Source organism: Cupressus sempervirens, unplaced genomic scaffold (genome assembly GCF_028749045.1).
Source record: "Cupressus sempervirens isolate cs-2001-9-10 unplaced genomic scaffold, ASM2874904v1 CseChr00s100001_01, whole genome shotgun sequence".
NCBI lineage: Eukaryota > Viridiplantae > Streptophyta > Pinopsida > Cupressales > Cupressaceae > Cupressus > Cupressus sempervirens.
Window position 1 is genome coordinate 3,707,563 of NW_028322205.1, and position 20,620 is coordinate 3,728,182.

At 34.7% G+C, this 20,620-nt stretch overlaps 1 pseudogene; it reads left to right on the forward strand.

Annotated features, from left to right (window-relative positions):
- Positions 1 to 3,460: 3,460 nt before the first annotated feature.
- On the forward strand, positions 3,461 to 18,384 carry LOC149527875 (cytochrome P450 76T24-like; annotated as a pseudogene).
- Positions 18,385 to 20,620: the final 2,236 nt, after the last annotated feature.

Here is a 20,620-nt window from a genome sequence, read left to right on the forward strand (position 1 = left end):
AATGATGATGGTATTCCTCTGATTTTTTAAAATGGGGAGCTTTCAATATCTTAGGACTAGTTTTGGAAAATTTGGAAGAAAGATATTGATAGAAGCATCGAAATTAGTGCTGGTTACATTTTTATTTTTAAACAATGAGGATGAAAAGAATTTGAGACTAGGAAGTATTTTAGGTGAAGCTAGGAATGATAGTGGGTATTGTAGGACATGATAAAAAAAGTACTAGTGATCTTCTTAATAAAAAAACTTACAACCAACCAAAATTATAATAGAAAGAAGATGATAAGAAATTTATCCCACATTCAATGAATATCGTTAATCAGTAAATATTTGTCAAAAACCATTTGATTCAAAGTAGGAAAATGGTTAAGTAAATAACTTTGTGTATAGCAATTTGAGTAGATGATGAGAAGAAAATAGACAAATCAAGTTTTTAATTGGTCCAATAAAAAATTGAATTGAAATAGTATGCTTGCAATGAACTTATTTGACATAGTTAGTAGTGGTCCAAAAACCATATTCATGATTCTTCCTTTAGTGCTATTTGTTGCATGAAAATTTATATTATGATTGTTTTTCTTGTAAATTTGTATTATGACTATTGTCAAGGAATTAGTTTTTTATCAAACAAGATAGTGAGTAGAAATATCTTCCTTACTCTAGCATTAAAAAGTGTAGCTACTCACTAAATCGTGGGATCACATTCTCTTGCTAATGTTCTTAGAGCTCTCTATGAAGGAACACAACCCAATGGACATGTTGTTATCACCATTATTATCCTTCCTCCAAGCTTGTACAACCTCTTCACAACATCAAAATTTATTAATGCTCATATGAGATGATGCATTCTTGCAATGATAGTAGAAGAGTGGAGTGTAAGTAAGCGTAATAACATGTGGGTTTAAAAAAAAAACTCAATGATAGTAATAAACAAGACTGGAGTGTAATGGCTTGCTTGTAGTGACAATAAGTATTTACAATGATAGTGACAGACAAGAGTAGAGTGTAATTGTAATTGCTTGCATGTATTAACAATGGCAGTCAAGTATATCAAGTATAGTGTAATGGTTTGAGTGTGTTAAAAAAAAATCTTTAAAATAAGGGGGTTGGTTAACAATGGAGCATAAAACTCTCTTATGGTTTGGACCCTTCATTGGCAGAACCTGCTTGCATTTTTTTTATCAAAGGAAGTAGCTTTGCTTCTTATTACAATTGTCAACCCTATAGTATTAATATATCTTATCAACTCCTCTGTGTTGCCTAAGCACTAAAAAGCTTCCTATCAAGGGCCTCTTCTCTATTAGGGAGAGAACATATATGCTTCTTTATTTGTGTGTGTTGATTATCCTCTAAAAGAGATTGGTTTATCTGTTACTTATCTTTAAATATTGCAGTGCCACAATTTGTATGCTCTATTCTCCCACGTGTAAAGCTCAAATGTGTGAAGTTTTGGCTTTTCTAATGGATTAGGATTGAACTTTTAAATACCCTATGTATGAAAGGAAATTGTGTTGATATTTCTATTTGATTAATATGACCTTTCTAGTTACATTTTATTATTTTCTACAATGCTGATTTGAGCAATTGTATTTTGTTAATTCCATATGTTTAACAAAATGTGTCATTATAATGATTTTAAGTTGTTGATGAATGTACTAAAAGATAAAAAAAATTATAGGAAACATTTATAGGAAGAGAAGAATCATTTGTGCTCTTGTGGTTTCTTTGGCTTCCTTTTCTACATCTATAGCAACATTTGCACATGAAGGTAGAAGATCAATACGTAAGCACAAAAGAGGAAAGATTCCCTTTTATAAGAATATTATCTATTTGAATGAGACTAATTGTCATGATCAGATTTGAATGAGTACAGGAGCATTCTTTCACCTAGCAACTAGGGAAAAAGGAAGTGTCACAAATCTAGTGCAATTAACATTGGAAGAACAACTAGTGATGTTCCTCCATACCATTGGCCATAATTTGAGGAATCATAAGATTTACCATAACTTCAAATGGTCACTTAGGAGAGACAATTAGCTCATATTTTCATAAGGTTTTGACATCAATCTTGGCATTCCATGGCGATTATCTTTTTCCACCTGGTCCAACCACTCCTTTAGAAATTAGTGGGAACGAGGTCATTTTGATCCATACTTCAAGGCTAATATGTTATTTTTATAGCTTGTATTTATAGACATTAAATCTTATTAGTACATGTCCACTTGATTTTAAATTTTCCTATTGTAGGATTGCGTGGGAGCAATTGATGGAACTCATGTTCTAGTCACTATCGATATCGATAGTCAAGCTCCATATCATGATAGAAAAGGCAACTTGTTATAGAATGTTATGGGTGTGTCTTCATTTGATTATAAGTTTCATTACATGCTTGTTGGATGGGAGGGGTCTGCTACAGATATTCATGTTCTAACATTGGCTTTGTCACGATTTGATCCATTGATAATCCCCGTAGGTATGTCAAATATGTTTGTATCATGTTGCATATGATAGTTGTTACAAAGTTATATTAATATCCTTTTATTTTTATGTAGGTAAATATTTTTTGGTCGATGTTGGATATCCCAATGTACCTGGGCTCCTCATGCCTTATCATTGCACACATTACCACCTAAAAGAGTTCTCAAGAACAAACCCCATAAATACTCAAGAAGAGTTGTTTAACCATTGCCACTCCTTGCTTAGGAATGTAATAGAATGAACATTTCACATTTTGGAGCAATGCTTTCCTATCCTCAGGCATCTAACATCATATCAAATCATGACCCAAATGAAGATAGTTTTGGCATGTTGCATAGTGCACAACTTCATTACCATAGAGATGACATTCCTTCTGAAGTCGACATTGAGGAAGAAGATGAGATGAGGGGATACATGTACCAATACTTGAGGCATATGGGATGACTCACCATAATAGAGAGGATTAGGGGAAGTTTAGAGATGAAATAGAAAAAAGGACGTGGGATGATTATAGATCTCAATCTTTGTTCTCTAAAGTGTACTATTTAGTATTAGTTGTAAACTCATTTTTGGGATGTTACATCTTTCTTGGTATAATTTCTTGGGTTTCCTAAATTGTAGTTGACTGAATTGATAGTGTTTGGGAAAAGCTCTTGAAGGTAACATTCTCTTCAGATATTTTTTCCTTACATGCCCATTAATTGCTCAATCTAGCAATGATAGTAAAAAAATGTAACATAATTTTTATGCCAACATGTAGAGGAAGGAGTTTAAAAATACCAAAGTGTTTAAGAGGCAATTTTTTTAGTACTTTAATGACTTACCCTTGATTGTGGGGAATGACATGGCCATGGGTGCCACTGCTGCAACATCATAATAAAATGAAGAAGGGCGCACTATGGATGAGACCATAGATTTCAATGATAATTATGAGGATATCCATACACATATTCAGGATGTTAATAATTTGGATGATGAAGATATGGATATTCCTATATTGAATAAGTGTAGTGCAGGAAGTGGGAAACATACCTATTCAGCATCATCATCCAAAAGGCCAAAGAGGAAGAAGGCAAGTATGGCTAGTTCCATGGATGAGATATCTCATTCAATTGATAAGATCAATAAGACCCTTCTTAAGCCTCAAGTTATTGAATTGGGTGAAGAGCATAAGCTAAAAGATTTACAAAATATTTATTATGCACTAACAGGAATTGGTGAACTTGGTATTGCTACTTTGATTATAGCATTTCACACCTTTATGGTTGATCCTGATAAAGCCAAAGGGTTCTTGATAATGAACAAAGAGGAGAGAGAAGAATATGTCCCAAAAAAGTTTTTACACACTTTTGAGATCAGTATGTTAGGTTTGATAATTGTAAGATGTTGAAAATTTTTGGTGGCTCACATCCCTTATGATGGATACAAGCAAGAATTTTTAAAGAATTCTGGCAATTGTTTTCAGATTGTTATTTTTCACATACTTTTGAGAACTACATGATATAAATGGTCAATGCATAGTCTTTTTATGCATACAATGTTTTCTTTATTTTTCAGTTTAGATTAGTTTAATTCAGTTATGGCTATATATTTTTATGCTATTTCTATCTCAGTAATGGAAGGCTGCAATAACCAATTTTAAAATGATATTCTAAAATATACTTTGTGCTCTTACATTTTGAATATACTTTCTACCATAGATTTTGGAATCCATTTGTTGCTATGAATACTTCTTCAACCTATCAAAAACATGTGTTTTTCCATCTCCCACAAGAAACTATGCCCAAGAACCTATTCTTCATATTGTACAGACAAACAACCTAAAATTTTCCTCACCACTCTCAGCATGTCTAGAAAATGTAGAAGCCAGGCTACAACAAAAAACCCACAAAGAAGGAAATGAAGAAATACAAATCATAATCAACAATGAATAACCTAGCCAAAATGCCCCATATGCAACAGAAAATGGCTTGTCCTCTGGCCAAGAAAGCATTGGCAAGTAGTTCAACAAATATTAGCAAATACTAGTCTACAAGATAGATATCCCAATGTTTGTTAGAAAGATTCATACCTTTTCCTCACCAATAATAAACTAAAAGGGGGCTCTTTCAATAGTAAGGGATAGTGGCGGCCAACTCCTTATTGTTTGGTCAATCAGGCATTCTTACTTAAGAGATAGGTGATTCTTTGTTCAATGCTCTTGTAGGGAGGGTGGATATAGATTGGCCACAAATCTTCCACACTAGACAATGATTCATCCAACCTATGGCCATGGGTAGAAGGAGCTAGTCAAAGAGCAAGCCAATCATCAGTATAAAATTATTCAAGGACTAATGACAATAATATTTATTCTCCATCTCAAAATATTATCTCCAACTTAGGGAAGAAAACACCAGAAGTCTATCTATATTCCTAATAACAAAGCCAAATTCCCACTCATAGAACTTGATTACACATGAATTTGAAGCCACTTCTTGGATGTTTGAACCTAAATGAAACTTGCATTTTCCCTTTTACTAAATACATGCTGGAATGAGTGTGGATTTTGTTAGATTTTTTTGGCTTCAAACATTGTAATTGTCTTGCATTTTTGGCTTTGTTCCTTCATTATATCATTGGTGAGCACTTTTGATGTTTTTGTGAAAAAAAATTAAAGCCTTTTTTTAATCAAATTTCTGAAGTGATCTCATGCATATAGCTACTCCTTTGTCTTTATAGTTGCAATATAATAATCTGAAACTTTTCTAAATGTTGTACATCTCTTACCAACTTATTGATACAACATACATGGATGTGAGTGATGTGCCAATTTATGAATGCCCATGTGGTGCTGGGTCATGTCTTGTAAAAGTGTTGCACACAAAGAAAAATCTAGGTTACCAATGTTTGTGTTGCCCTGACAAAAAGGAGGTTAGTAATGACATGCTATATATATTATATCTTTCAAATTAATCACATGTAATCTCTTTGATATGAACTAATGTTAATTTTGTATTGTAGGGGAATGATGGTTGTGGATATTTTGAATGGGTTGATGTTCTCTCTACAATTGCACATGATGAAGGAAATGAGTGCAAGATGCATAAGGAACGAGAGGTGGGTACGGTTGGCATTGCTTCATCCAAAGTTAAAATACAAGATCAAGGAAATAAGTGCAAAATGTGTAGGGCCTGTGAGGCTGAAATAATCTTTTTACACAACCTTTTATGTGTAATTATTTGCCTTGGAAGTTAGAACCTTATGCAATAAAGATAAAACCTTGTTACACATTTCTTTTGTATACAAAAAATTTGGCAAATTATTTGTAGTGTAACGATTATTTATAAAATCTATTTTATTTTAAATGGAGTTAGTATTTTTGTTGTGTAGCATGGTTTTAATGATGATGAATTTATAAATCATGTAATGTAACTTACATTTAATCACATTTTCAATTAAAAATACATTTTATTCATGTTAAAAAATTATTTAAAAAAATTTAGGCAAAATATTTGTAATAAAGTCCCTAGCTTCTCCTCCTAATGCTTGGTGGGCACTCTATGGGAAATGGAGTCGCCTAGATCTGGCAATTTCACCTCCATGGATTAGGATTTTCATGATCGTGATGAGCCACCTCCCTTAACAAGCATTACTTTAGCCACCTGAGGTTGCTTTATATGATTTTTTTTTTATGAATAGTTTATGATTCAAGCTTCAGCCATGTGAACTCCCATTGGGTGATCTTCTATCCTTTAGCCCTTTTTTGTGAATTGTAATCTTAGTATATTAATTATTAATAGAAAATGACTATTCATCAAAAAAAAATTGTAATGTAATGATAATTTATATAATGTATTTTTTTGTATGAGTTAGTATTTTCATTGTATAGCATGGTTTTAATGACATAAATTATTATTATTATTTTAATATTGACATTGTGAGGTTTGAACTAATGACCTCCCTGAAGGAAACTATGCCAATTCACCATTGTACTATGGGTGGTTCTCATAGTGACATAAATTTTAATGAATTTAAAAAATCATGTAATGTAACTTACATTCAAATCACATTTCTAATCAAGTGAAAATAAAATATTAAAAATACATTTCATTCATATTAAAAAACTCAATAAAAAAGATAATGCTTTTTTTGGCTAGTATTTCAATTTCACAATGTGCAATCCAACGAAGAATATTGTATTTTCACAATGAATTCTTGGTCAACCAAATAGTCCCAAATTGAATTCCCTAATCAAAATCTAGATTCCAAATTTCATAATCCCAAAGCTAGCATTCCAAATACCAATGCTTAATTACGATGAAGGTGTTCCCTATGGCCCCGTTTGGTTGCAGGAAGATGAGGGCCAAAATCGGGTTATTAGGGGTAAAACCAGGTTTTGCAGAAAAACATGGGCATTTGGTTGGTTAAAATTATAACCTGGTTTTCAATTTCATCTTCCAATTTTGGTCAAAAATTGGAAGATGTTTCTTCCAATAAAAAGGTGGAATTCAAAATTAAAACCAGGTTTTAAATTTTATGGCATTTTTTTTAATAATATTGTGGGGTTCACGGTATATTCATCTTCCATGTCAACCAAATGGACCATTGGCTTTCCAAACCACAAAACCAGGTTTTCGAAAACCTGGTTATAAGATAACCTGGTTATGCCACAAATTCATCTTCCCCAACCAAACGGGGCCTATATGAAGGTGAGGAGCTAAATGTTGCATCCAACGGTAAGAAGTTGTGTAGGCCGAATGACTACCATTGAAATCATCTGCAACGTTGATTCATTTTGACATTTTTAAAACCGATCTTTGGTGTTCATTTTCTCTACTTCACACGTCACACTCGTACTTTTTTTTCCTATTTTCTTCGTTCATAAATAACCCATGTATTGTAAGCTTTGGAGCTGTCAATCTACTAGGCAGAGGATGTTTATTGACTGCTACTCAAATACGACAAAGCCTAATTTTTGAAATCGAAGCAGAATAAGACCGGACAACCATGGAAGAAATCCTAGCCCATCCTTTAAAACAACGCGATTCTAATGCAAAAACAACTCTACATTACGCCACTCAAGCAAAAAATGATGAAGATGCCAAGGCAATTGCTAAATTGCTTTTCAACAAATGTACATCAATTAAGGAGAAACTCCTCCTTTTGTTTGCTTCTACAATAGGAATTGGCTCTGCAGAGCAAAGTTTAAGCACCGGTTCTAGACTTACGGACTATCTTGCTGGGAAAAGAAGAGAACTAATGAATGCAACCAAAGGGGAGAATTTGAATTTATTAAGATTGGTAGCAGCATTAGGGGATGCAGATATGACATGGGAGCCCCTCACCAGAGGCGCAAGTATTGCTGCTATTCACAATCCGACGTGGAGAGGAAACCTCACGAAACAAGAACAGAAAAATGTTGAAGAAGGTATGCTTCCTTTTATCTATTTCTCTTGGTTATTTTCCTCATCAAATAAATGATACGAGCATCTATCAATGATATATATTTTGATAGTAATCGAGAAAATTCAGAAGATTTTTGAGCAAGGAACTGACAAACCGACTCTTTGGGATAATCTTGGTACGTCTAATTAATTAGTTTAATAATACAAGATGATCGCCCATTCACATGTGAAATGTTTTTAACCATAACGTTGGGCAGGACGAAATCCATTTTTCAATGGTCTAGCCACATTTTTCCTGATTCCATTTGTGAGATCTCCCGTTACTATGGGAATCACGACAGAATGGTTAATGGGGAAGTCTCGTCTCATGGTTCAAGTAACGATCAGGTCACTAAATATTTAGAAATATTTCATATTTCATATTATTAAAATTGTTACTAACCCGATTTGCTACGATTTATAGACAGAATCCATTCTTCTAAGGACAGCGGCCCAGTTAGCATTCTTGAATTCCTTTCAAAAAGAAGATTTTCCAGGAGCAAGCGAGTCCAAATTATCTGCAATGGGCCAAGCTAGGACGAAGAAAATAGTACATGCGTTGGAGAAGTTACTAAGAAAAAGTATGGAGAGAAAAAATAAACCAGTATTGCAACTGACAGATGTGACCTAAAAGTTGAACAACAGGTCAGTTCGCTACCATTAAGAAAATTTAAAATGTTTATTGAATAGGTGTAAGGAAATGCAAGACTTAAATGTTGAAAATTGAGAAATTTCTGGAAATTTTTAGAATTTGTTTGTGGTAGTTTTCTATATGTTTATGTGTTGGAAAAAAGTGAATGAGTTATTAAAAATGTGTTTGTCCCTAGTAGAATATAGGATGGTCATTTTTAGAGTATAAACAATTCATTGTATGACTTTTAGGGGTGTAAAGTAATGAACTTGGTAATTCTATAATGCGTGAAGATCAAACACAAACGAGAGTTTCATCACATTTTCTAAACACAGGCATAAAAAGTTTATAATTAATAAGCGCTATGGTTGTGTATGCATGGAATGGAGGAACCCCACTGGAGTAGGGTGTAGCTTTGACTAGAGACCGATGAATGTTTTGTATTGTGATTCTCACAAAAGCTACAGTGAAAGGGGTATACTAAGGAACCCTTTAATGTTTACTTTGAATGTGGAGACTAGCAAATAGAAATCGTGCCTGAACAATTTATAAACAGTTCTTAGCTTAGAAATCACGCCTTATCTTCCATGGCCAAGTGAGTAGGGTTTAGAGAAAGAGATGAGAAATTCTTAACCATACGAAAGAATCCGCCTACAAGTAGTCATCCACTTCGCCCAAGCATGAAACAAGAAGTATATACACAGTTGTATATGTCAAGACGGATATAAACATTCATCATCATTCTAGAAACCTTTATTTAGGGTTAAAAGAGAATATAATATTGCAAAGTAGAAGTTAAATATCTCCTATTTATTAAGAACATCTATTTACATTTTATATATATGTCTAGTCGAATATATAAATTAGTTTTTAAATAAATTGAAATCTTTTGTTTAGCATAGGTAGATGTTCTTTAAGTAGTGAATATCTTTCACAAGAAGTCAAATTGTAATATTGTTAAAAGGATTTAACTACTCATAAAACATGGGTCAATGAGTTTCACTAAAAAACTACATAGTTAAATTTTGATAGCAATATCACAATTTGACTTGCTCTGTATAATATCTCCTACTTGTTAATTGATGAGCTTAGGGTGCTTTCTAATGAATGGTTAATAAGGCACAACACTTGGTGAAGGTTTTGCAAATGGGGTTTCAAGCAGGTGGGTTCAACCATGGAGGAAACTTCATTTTTAAGCGCACTCAGGCTAGAGTAGTACCAGATGGGTGACCTCCCTAGAAGTCTCAATGCTTGACCTCCATGAGCATTACCTAAATCCAATGAGTTGTAAGTGTTTCATTCATTTTCATTAGATATGGGTTTGTGTGAACCATTACTCATGAAACATAGGTCAATGAGTTTGACTCAAAAACTATATAGTTAAATCCTGATAGCAATATCAAAAAACTTGTATTATCAAATATTAACAATAAATCATTTAAAATGTTAATTTTTTTACATATAATAAATTAGATATTGAGAAAAAATGTTAGATATAATATTTACATGCAAAATTGGACTTATAAATAGATAGATTTTGTAAAACATAAAATTACATGTTAGTAAAAGCCATTTTATTTTATTTTATTAAAAGTTATTATATTCAGAAAAGTAGGGTAGATCATAGAGGAAACATTGTGCTAGCATTGATATTTCAAGTGAAATTGAAGGTTTGTGGAAAAATGAGGGATGTTGGTTGGTCAGAATTATGTGACTTAAATATTTCACAATATGCATAGTACGGATGTAAGTGGAAAAGATTAAATCATTTTTACCAATGCGTATTATTTTCTATGGATCTGACATAAGCTTTGAAAGCATTTATGTGTTGTTACCCTGCAAAGAGTGAACCAAATATCAAGAGCTCTCGCTTTAGGGGAACCTAATTAAGATGTAAATATTTTCAACTGCATATGAATGATTTTAAAGGTTGTAATCTTATAAAAATGATCAATCTAATGTTTTAGATGCATTTTGCAATGTAATTAGTAGTGGAAGAATAAAGGATTTGTGTTTGTGTTTATTTTTTGTTTGTTTAAATCTCTATTTTGGGTGCTCTAATTTCCCTATTTTTCAAATCAACAATTTGCTCCCATCACCCTAAAAATGAATTGGAGGTTTGATGAGGAGTTGTGAAGAATAAAGGAAAAACTCTAATTTTTTTGCTAGAATGCGAGGAGAAGGAACACTTTTTACATGTTTTTAATTCTCTGAGTTGTGTTCTTTAATGTTATTTCAAAAATATTTTGTTGTTTGATTTTGCATACCCCATAGGTTGATGCTTGAATGTGTTTTTACAAACTATTGAAGGCATACAAGGTCTTAAGTAAAAGGCCATTCTCAGAGCCATAATAGCAGGTAAGTTACCTTTAAAGAATAAAAAACCTCTCTTAGTACAAGCTCAAAACTTATGTACATGCCTTGCCAAGAATAAAGGCCACTATTTTTTACCATCTAGATTATGCTCAATGTTAAGATGAAATAAGTGAAGATCTACCCAAATTGGAAAGTAAGTCAAAATTGTCATTTAATATTTTTGAATTACATTTTATAGAGGAAGGGATAGAAATATAAAGGTACATATTCCTCTCCATGTTTATCCATCTCCCTCTCATCTTTGCATATCTCTATACCCTTTGAATGTGAGGAGCAAAATTCTCCATCCGACGGTCAACAATCATGGAGAGACAATGACTACCATCAAAATAATTGTAAGCGTACATTATAATGTGATCCCATTGGATTTCTTCAATCAACCGCATGGGTTTCTTCTTATGCATGGATGACCATTGACTTCATTTGGGTCGTTCATTTTCATAGAATACGACAAATGGCCTTTTAGAATGAGGATATTGCTGAGTGATTTGTCGTTTCTTCCACAGTCAAGGAACATAATGTGTTGTTGATGCTGACTCAACTCTTTGTGATCTTTACTTAGTAAACCAAGATTACAATAGCATTGACATCATCCACATAGAGTTCAGCTACCACCAAATTTTACGAAGCTTGGTTAAAACACGTTTCATCAGATTCACGAGTCCGTTTATGCCTACAAACAAACACAAAAGAGTTAAGCCTCATATAGAGTATTTAGATGAAGGCCTTCAAACATGTGACTGTGGGCTTGTACAAGCTATGTGGATTTTCCTTTGTTCTTTACTAGGTCACTATTTTTTTCTCCAAACTGAACAGATGTATTTACAAATGCTTAGAGCCCGAGAAAATGAATACAGTGAGTTCTGCATATCTCTACATCAAGGAGTGAATGAGTACCTTTACATCTACACCCACAAATGTAGTCTGATGAAACGGTGGTCCATAAAAGGCCAAGAACATCAAAGAAGGTTTTGTGATTGTCATGCTACTGTTGCTTTAGACTATGGATTTTAATGGCAGCTTGAACACGAGACATGATAGAAGAAACATAGAGATGTAAAGATTTAAAGGTATAGGAAAGCAACGATGGAGAGAGATGGATGGGTAGAGAGATAAACATTTGACCATATGTGGAGGGGGCAGGCATATATAGATAGAGATGAATATAAAGTGAGAGGATGGAAGTAAAATGATAGATAGAGAGAGATAGATTATAAGGTAAAAGTAGAAATAGATCTAGGGAGATACATAAGGAGACATAGTGTAAGAGGGAAATATATATAGTTGGTAAAATAGATTGATAGAAAGATATAAGAAGATATAGCAAGGATGAGAAGGAGAGACGAACAAAATGACAAATACTTATTTAACTTTCCATACAACTACGGTGTACCCATTGCGCACTAAGGTGCAATTGCTAGTTTATATTCCAACAACCAAACAAATGGTAGTTAAAATATTGGAAGTCAAATGCTTGCGTAAGGCAAAGAATGGTAGTTAAAATAGTGCTCCCCCATCTAGAGTATGTCGGATTTAGGTATGGAGGAGAAACTCACTAAATGGGCAGCGGTAGTCTTTTAACGCTGCGTCCCCCAAAACACCGACCCTGTTTACACTTTTTCTGTGCTATCATTTGCTCTTGCCGCCGGTTCCCTCTTATTCTTCTCTCTATGGAGAAGGACAGAGGAAGACAAGGCTTCTTCCTCTGCCTCCTGGACCTCCTTCTTGGCCTCTTCTTGGAAATCTCTTTCAGCTGGGAAAGAGACCTCACGAGTCTCTCTACGCCCTTTCTCGGCAATACGGCCCATTGATGACTCTGCATCTGGGTATGAAAACTACAGTCATTGTCTCCTCCCATGCCATGGCGAAGCAGGTCTTGTAAACCTACGATCACATAGAAGCCACGAAGGCTCTTTCTCACCACAGATCTTCTCTAATTGCTGGCGAATACGGAGCTAAATGGCGCAATCTCCGACGAATTTCAACTGTTGAGCTTTTTAGCCACAAAAGGCTCGATGCTCTGCAACATCTCAGAAGAGATCAGGTGTTTCACACAATTCGACTCATTTATAATGACAAGGGAAATGTTGTAGATATCGGCCGGACTGTGTTCTGCACGTCTCTTAATCTTTTAGGCAACATGATCTTCAGCGAAAACGTCTTCGATCCGCACGATCCGGCTTCTGCAGGGTTCAAAGATTCCGTGCGGGAGATGATGAAACTCGGCGGAACGCCCAATTTGGCCGACTTTTACCGCTTTGTCCGGTTCCTCGATCCGCAGGGCGTGTCCCGTCGGACGGCGAAGCATTTCAAGGGGATGTATGATTTTGTGGATTTGTTCATACATAAAAGACTCGCCCGAGCAATCGAAAGGCTTGAGCAAAACGACTCAAACAAGGATTTTCTGGATGTCCTGCTGGATTTGAGAAGTGAAGATTTCACTGTTGTTGACATTCGGGCCCTGATAGCGGTAAGCTTTCTTAAAACGAAATGGCCAAAAATGCAATCTAGTTCATCAATTTCGGATTTTTAGTCAGCTGTCTTATTAAAATTCTCACTTTTTTTCAAAGGAATTTTTCGTTGCCGGTACCGAAACGACCACCACAACAATAGAATGGGCCATGGCAGAAGTCATTCGCAATCCGGAGAAATTAAATTGAGCTCGACACGAATTGGATGAAGTGGTTGGTTGCAAAAGAAGTTCACTAACAGTCATGGTTTTTGGTGCAACGGCAAATGGGCCCTACAATTGGTATCAGAGACTGGTTTTGGCTTGGTCATGGGTTCAAATCTCTCCGGTGCCTTTCCGACCCGCGTAAGCACCTGGTATGCGCGTCGAGGGGGAGATTGTTGGGTGATGCGACGCGCTCCCCTGCCCACAGGTGGTTAATTATGTGGTGTTCCATGTTCACTAACAGTCATGGCTTTTGGTGCAACGGCAAAAGCATAGCCAACGAATATGCAAGGCTCAGATTTAGGATCCAGCTTGCTTCTTTTTTCTTTAGGCACATGTGCAAAAGCCTGACAACCAAAAACTTTAAGATGAGAATAAGAGAGTCTTCTACCTTGCCATTCCTCTTCTGGAATTCCGAAGTTCAACCTTGAAGAAGGACTTCGATTAATGAGATATACGACGCGCTCCCCTGCCTATAGGTGGTTAATTATGTGGTGTTCCATGTTCACTAACAATCATGGCTTTTGGTGCAACGGAAAAAGCATAGCCAACGAATATGCAAGGCTCAGATTTAGGATCCAGCTTGCTTCTTTTTTCTTTGGGCACATGTGCAAAAGCCTGACAACCAAAAACTTTAAGATGAGAATAAGAGAGTCTTCTACCTTGCCATTCCTCTTCTGGAATTTCGAAGTTCAACGTTGAAGAAGGACTTCGATTAATGAGATATACAGTTGTATTACATGCCTCAGCCCAGAACAAAACTCACCTCCATTATCCGTTTTTAAACATTTGATCTTATGGCCCCTTTGGTTTTCAACAAGAGCTTTGAAAACTTTAAATTTAGAAAAGACCTCAGATTTATTTGCTATCATATATATCCATACTTTCCTAGTAGAGTCATCAAGGAATGTAACAAAAAAATTTGAACCTCCTAAAGAGCTTACCTCAACCGGACCAAAGACATCCGAGTGTACAAGTTTCAATGGTTTCTCCTTGAGATCATGTCCAACTTTCAAGAAGCTGACCCGCTTTTGTTTCCCGTAAAGGCAATGTTCACAAAATTCTAAATGTGAAGGTGTAACCAGTGGTAGACCTTTGTTTATCCAAGTCTCCAGCAAGATCAGAATCAGTGTAACCTTATAGCTGAATTTTGTTTCCGCCAAAACATAAAACATAATCTGAAGTGCCTTTTAGATACCTTAGTATCCATTTGACGACTTCCCAATGAGCTTTTTCGGGATTGCTCATGAACCTGGTCACAACTCCCACCGCATGAGCAATGTCGGGGCGAGTAGAAACCATAGCATACATAATACTACCAATGGCTGATTTGTATGGAATTTTCTCCATAAATTCTTTTTCTTCTTGTGTTTGAGGACATAATTCAGAACTTAATCAAAAGCTTTTTTGAGTAGGGTATTGGGTGATCAGTTGCAGCATTGGTTGTCCTTCAGGTGGGAGTTTTTTGATATTGTGAAGGCCAACAGTCATCTTTGTTCCCTCCAATAATCGAGTCTCTTGGTTTCCAAAGACTCTTTTCTCCTTGTCTCAATATCTGCTTCCTCTTCTTTCCCTAATACGCATCTACACTTTCCACAGGCTGTAATTCTTGCCTGTAAATTTCTCTATTTTCAAATCAAAGTACAAGGGATCCTCTTACTACAATGGGCTATCAGTCAAAGGACTATAATGCTCATCCACCGATGTAGGGTGGGCAAATAGAACCGCAGGACATCAATTTGGAGGATGAGAGTAATTCGCAGGCTATGCCAATTGATATCCATGGCAATCCCGTCTATATACAGAGTACTCACAGTAAACGTATGTCACTATATCCATTTGAGCACAGTGGTATATCCATTTGGCAATACACGTGGGCAATTTCAGAGTGTAGGTCCAACTAATCCACAACCTGCACATAATCCGCAAGGGGCAAATGAAAACTAGGTTCAAACGCATGTAACAGAGGTGAATGTACAGGGTGCAGAACTCCATCCGCAATGTGTTAGAGCTGTTTCACAGGGTCTACAAATTGATTTGCAGGACGTTAATGTGCATGGTAATCATGGTGGGAGCACAGACCAGCATCTTGGTAATTCATGGGAACAGCTTCATACAGAGGAGACAGTTTCACGGTAGTTTCATGGCAGTCAAAGACCCTTTCACCATGTAGGTAATATGGCAGGTAGAGGTAACATGTCTCCAAATCAACATAGTTTACATACCGGTTTTGAGGCACCCAATACAAATATATCACAGGGAAAAGGCACACTTCATAATAATCTATTCTCAAGCAGCAGAGAGGGAATCCAACATTTAAATCAACGAACTAGTGTAACCGGTTCTCCATTTGAATTTGTTCAACCAGAGAATAGAGAACCCCAAATGAGAAGATCCACTAGAGAACGGAGAATGCCGGCTAAATTCTCTGATTATGAATTATTGTACGCTGAAGAAGCAGAGCCTTCAATTCTAGTTTCAAAATTTTCAGAACCGCCTACATTCAAAGCAGCTCTTAATGATGTCAATAGTGATAAATGGCAAACAACGATGCGTGAAGAAATTGATTCTTTACTCAAGAATCGAACCTGGGATTTGGTCTCTCTTCCGCCTAATCGAAGACCACTTAGGAACTAGTGGATATATCGTGTGAAAGATGAAGCGAAAGGCAATAAACGCTTCAAAGAAAGATTGGTGGTAAAGGGATTTGATCAAAAACAAGGGATAGATTTCAATGAAATCTTCTCACCAGTTGTCAAAATGACAACTATCCAAACTATTCTGGGATTAGCAGCTGCATGGGATCTTGAATTAGAACAACTTGATGTGAAAACCGCTTTCCTACATGGTGATGTAGAAGAAGAACTGTACATGGAGCAGCCACAAGGGTTCGTAAAGAAGGGACATGAACACCTTTATTGCAAATTAAATCAGAGCTTGTATGGCTTGAAACAAGCCCCAAGACAGTGGTATGTAAAATTTGATCGCTTCATGGCTGAGCATAATTTCACAAGATGTGAATCAGACCCATGTGTCTACTTTAAGAAACTTCCAAGTAGAGAGTTTGTCATCCTTCTTCTTTATGTCGATGACATGTTAGTAGCTGGCACAAACAAAAGAATCGTTAATGAGTTGAAGCAAAAATTGGCAAGCCAATTTGCAATGAAAGACTTAGGGGTGGCCAAAAAGATTCTTGGTATGACAATCACAAGGGATTGGAAAAAGAGGGAAATCACTTTGTCTCAAAAACAATACATTGACACAGTTCTTGACAGATTTGGCATGGCTGAATCAAAAGTAACTCCTATTCCCACTTTCGATTAAGTTCTGAATTATGTCCTCAAACACAAGAAGAAATAGAATTTATGGAGAAAATTTCATACAAATCAGCCATTGGTAGTATTATGTATGCTATGGTTTCTACTCACCCCGACATTGCTCATGCGGTGGGAGTTGTGAGCAGGTTCATGAGCAATCCCGAAAAAGCTCATTGGGAAGCCGTCAAATGGATACTAAGGTATCTAAAAGGCACTTCAGATTATGTTTTATGCTTTGGTGGAAACAAAATTCAGCTACAAGGTTACACTGATTCTGATCTTGCTGGAGACTTGGATAAACGAAGGTCTACCACTGGTTACACCTTCACATTTGTTGGAGCTACGATCAGCTGGGCATCACGGTTGCAACATTCCATTGCTCTTTCTTCATCTAAAGCTGAATATTTAGCTCTTTTCGAGGGTGCAAGGGAAATGATTTGGCTTCAGCGGTTACTTGGTGACTTGAAAGTTCGTCAAAATGAATATAATCTATTTTGTGACAGTCGTAGTGCGATCTTCATGGCACATAATCAGTCATTCCAATGTCGCTCCAAGCATGTTGATGCACATGCTCACTTTGTTCGTCATGCAGTTGAAGAGGGCAAGCTGAATGTTGTCAAGATTGACACCAAAATCAATCCAGCTGATATATTCACGAAGGTTGTTGCCAAAGAGAAGTTCGAATGTGCTAGAACTTCTCTTGGGCTTGTGAAAATAAGATAGATCATTTTTTGAGCAGGGTATTGGGTGATCAGTTGCAGTATTGGTTGTCCTTTAGGTGGGAGTTTGTTGATATTGTGAAGGCCAACAGTCATCTTTGTTCCCTCCAATAATCGAGTCTCTTGGTTTCCAAAGATTCTTCATTTGTAATATTATTGGAGCCTATTTATATGCTACTCCTGCTCATTTTGTAAATAACTTTTTCTTATTAATTCAATACTCTGCAGTCTGGACGTAGCCACTATTGTGGTGAACTAGGATAAATCCGGTGTTGTGTATTTCTTCTTATTGCAACATTTAATTTCTTTGTTTAAATCCTTTCACAGATTGCACCCAACGGTTCCCCTGCTTCTCCCCCACAAAGCAGAGGGCTCCTGTGGCGTCGGGGGTTTTGTCATACCCAAAGACAGCCAGGTGATGGTGGACGTGTGGGGGATTGGGAGGAACCCTTCAATTTGGGAGAGGCCTTTAGATTTTTTGCCCGAAAGATTTTTGGAGGGCAAAAATAGCACAATAGATTAGAAGGGGCAAAATTTTGAGCTTATTCCATTTAGATCAGGGAGAAGAATTTGTGTAGGGCTTCTGTTGGCAAGTCGAATGGTTAATTTGGTTTTAGCATCTCTACTTCACTCGTTTGAGTGGGAACTTCCAGAGGGGATGAGGTGCGAGCAGATGGACATGGCGGATGAGTTTGGACTTACTTTAAAGAAGGCAGTGGCATTGAAGGCAATCCCTGTACCACGTCTGCCTCATCATCTATACTAGGGAAAGTTCAAGTGTGCTGTGATAAATGACGCCATTTTTCAACTTAATTAGTCCTACCTCTATATAATACAATATATTTTTTTTGTAACGAATTTGTCTTTTTCTATATTTCTAAAGGCATCTTCAATGTCTATGATGTTAAAAAATTGGTAAAATAAATTTTTAAAATAAATATTGCATTGAAAGAGAAAAGTGGACAGGCAAAATAAATATGATATTCATCAAGATTCTTATATGTGATTTATTTTTCAGTTTTAAACAAGAGATGCAAGTATCATAGTTTTGCCATTTGAATTTTTAGTTTAAACAAAATAGAAGTAGCAATGTTCCCATTCAAGATATATTAAATGGTAACTTTCAAAATAATTTCATGTGCTCAAAAAGTACTGACTATCCAGTGGTCAACATACATTACAACAATACATGTCTATAATGTATGTAATCAGAATCTTAATTGAAATATTTCGTCAATGACATTGATAAATTTTGTATGATACAATCTATGTTAAATCTTGACATGAAAAATAGACAACAACTAGGTGAATTAAAAGTCATCTTCAACATTCTTATTTACAAAATTTATTGTGTATGAATACAATGTGAGATTAATTAGATTATTCATTTATAATGAGTACATAGAATCCTAAAATAGGAAAAATGTAAGTCTTCTATTTTGCACACCCTTACATCAAATCATTTAATGTTTATTATTAAAAATAAAGAGATTATTTATTTACAAGTTCATTGTGGATAGTTTATAGAGTATAAAAATAGGGATGCAGATTATTTATATAATTATTCTATATTCATAACAAAATATTTCAATTGTTGACCTTTATATTGTTTAAAAATTACTACTATAATTTCAAATGTAAAATTGCTTAATTTTTATTTTTATCTCTTTACTTTTTAAGAATGTAAAAGCAGAATTCTTACAGTTTTTATAATGTTCTTAAGTAAACTTTAATAAATAAATAATTATTAAAAAAAAAATCTAATATATTTATATTAAATTATTGTCATTAAATATTTATATAAATATTCTAGTTCACAATCAATAATTGAAAAAGTAAAATAGAAAATTAACATAATAACATAAAATAAATTTATAAAAAAAAAAAAACTATATTGAAAAATATTAAGATTTAAGTTGTATTTCTTATATAAAGAAAATAGTCAACATATCATGTCATTGATATAATTACTATTTGATCTTTATGTTTAAAATAGTTGTAAAGATGACATAAGCTATAATTAATGCATACAAAGCACAGTGTACAAAATATCTTTTTTTTTATGATGAAAATTAATTTTACTCCTTATTATTATTGCTTTAATCCAATCATAGAAGAGATAAATTATTTTGTTTAAATCATTTAAATAGATGGAAAATTTAAACCTATAGTTTATAGGCATATGTTTTAAAAATTCTTGACTTTGATTAACTATTTAAAAGTTACTATTGCATCTAATGGATGCAATAGTATCCTGCCATGGCAGGAACTAATAAGAGTGAGTTAGAGTTCCTATCTTGGGTATGTGCAGGATCATGGTGTACCAAACTATGGCCTTAAGTGGCAGTGAAAAACCTGCAAATCAGGGTTATGTCAACTTGACACATAATTTTAAAGTGGTTCTAGACTTTATATCAAAAAGTTGTAAGAAAATAATCTGTAGGAAATTGAATCTAGTTTCTAAACTATAAGGCCTTATCTGGAGAAAAAATTATTTGATTGGTCAAAAGTTTGGATTTTAATATAGTACTATAAAAATTTCAGGGCAAAAATAAAAAGTAGGTGTATGTCTGACCACCTTAATCATAATCAAATTATAATATTTTTAAAATATAATTTTAGATATAAAAATTAGACTCATTCTTGGATGTGACGCATATTTTTGGCAATTTTTATTCCAAATAAATAATTAATTATGAATTTTCTACTATACTATTTTCAGAATTAAAAAACTCCCATGTCTGACCACCTTAACTAGTTCAAAAAAAATTAAAATTAAGTTTTTTTTCTTTTTTTCTTATACTAGTCAAAGCATAGAATGTGACACATCTTTTGGATTTCACAAATCTTATATGATTTGAAAGTTATAGCTATTTTTCAACCAGTATGTCAATTAGCACTTCGTAGCTAACTCCATTAGAAAATAAGTATAATTACTTACTGAACTCGTAACTTGACAAAACTTATATTTATGAAAAGCTAAGAACATTCTTAAGAAACCC